The 1,910-nt window shown below is 35.1% G+C and overlaps 1 protein-coding gene across 1 annotated transcript in view; it reads right to left on the reverse strand.

Moving 5' to 3' along the window:
* The window catches only part of LOC106873651 (major facilitator superfamily domain-containing protein 4A), a gene marked incomplete at its 5' end in the record, with an annotated part of 122,782 nt that overhangs the window by 69,952 nt on the left and 50,920 nt on the right, over positions 1–1,910 (reverse strand). The gene's annotated exons all lie outside the window — the stretch shown is intronic.

A 1,910-nucleotide genomic window follows, 5' to 3' on the forward strand; every position in this document is an offset into this window, starting at 1 on the left:
ATATATTTGTGGATCTTAAAATGTTTCATGAGTCTTCTGTTAGATTTGCAGACCTTATGGCACACGATCTCAGATCAGGTCACTTGCTATGCAAGTACATCTCCTATATTTATATATTCCTTATGCATTCCAAAACTGAGTTACAGATTTTGACGTATGGGGTATCAAAAGATTTAGTACTATTTGGGCTACAAATTAAACTTGAATTCCATTCACATATTTGCATTTCAAAAATTCAACATTATAATCTATAATCTTTTCCGTAAACTATGTGACGTCACATTTTCCCTCTGTGTGTACCTCAAAAGACATCAATCATCAAGGCTCACACTCACTCACTCACTCTCTCTCTCTCTCTCTCTCTCTCTCTCTCTCTCTCTCTGTCTGTCTCTGTCTCTCTCTCTTTCTCTCTCTGTCTCTCTCTCTCTCACATGCGCGCACTCGCGCACGCACACATACACAGCCATTTCATATACACGTACATACATCTTTCACTTTCTTTCTCTGTGGTTTTCAATTTCTCTTCAAATAAACTTCTACACAATGAGCGGGAGAAACAAAAGATGATCTACGATTGCCAGACGATAATTATCGCAGCGGTTGCAAGGTATTTACAGTTACATATTTACCTTTAAATTAACATACATATATATATATATATATAATGTGTGTGTGTATGTATGTATGTGTGTGTGTGTGTGTGTTTTCATATAATATCTACCAAATGTATTGGTGAGATAAAACATGTAATCGTTACCAAAATAGCAAAAATTCGTCCACAATGGTCCATAGTAAGCTCCTTATGGATCGATCTCCTTGGTTATATATCAAAAATGTATATATATAGATATATATATATATATATAAATTTATCTATAATAATTATTGTGGGATTTATTGTTTAACTCGCAGTTTATACATGTGCTTCTGTTTGGTTAATTTATTATACTGCAAACAAAAATAAAACCATACTACATACAACTGCTTACAAAAATAGGGATTAATGTATAATTTCGATTGAAAAGATCCTTTCTCTCTGTGTTCCTTATTTTATTGTTTACAATATTGAAAAAAAAAAATGCCACCAAAGCAAGGAGGATTGTAGAAAAAAATGAAGGCAAGAGTTTGAAGAGAGAAGATAGGATTTTCTCAAGATTTTCTCAAGATTTTCTCAAGATCAGCAAATGCATGTTTGCAGCAATTAATGCTGGATCATTAAATCAATGTTTTAATAATTAGATGGAGGTCCGGTAGAATTGATCTCAGAAACAAACTACGTACAAATTCGTTCTTCACAACTCCTGAAGCTGTTTTCAGATATGATCCATCCCATTCTTATATAAAAATGATGGTATGTGCTGCTCAGGCGGTCAGGTAACATTGCCAGCCCTACCAGCTCCTTCTCAACCTCTTATGGAACTTCTAGAAGGTTCCAGAAGGCACTTCCATCCAGTCAAAGGATTTTCTGAACAATTTCAGACAATACAACTCTGCATTTTAAATGACATCGTTTACTGCATCTAAGAAGATCCGATGGGGTTGATATTTACAAATGACCTGGAAATAAAAATCCCCCCAAAATCCTGGAATGGGTGTAAAACAATGTGTAGGAAACGAATGGGGGGAAAAATGCGCGCAAAGCAACAGGAAGATGGACAGAGAGGACTTCGGAAAATTCACAAGATTCGAGTTTTTCCCTCATAACTTTTAGGAAAATGGGGGGTTTTTTCAACGAAATTTCATAGAAATACCATTCAAATGGCATACATTACGATTATAAAGAAATTTGTGGGCAAAATGTTTTCCAAGCGGGTGGGGAGAGGACTTCGGAAAATTCACAAGATTCGAGTTTTTCCCTCATAACTTTTAGGAAAATGGGGGGTTTTTTCAACGAAATTTCATAGAAATAC

The sequence above is a fragment of the Octopus bimaculoides genome, chromosome 30 (genome assembly GCF_001194135.2).
Source record: "Octopus bimaculoides isolate UCB-OBI-ISO-001 chromosome 30, ASM119413v2, whole genome shotgun sequence".
In the NCBI taxonomy this organism is placed as follows: domain Eukaryota; kingdom Metazoa; phylum Mollusca; class Cephalopoda; order Octopoda; family Octopodidae; genus Octopus; species Octopus bimaculoides.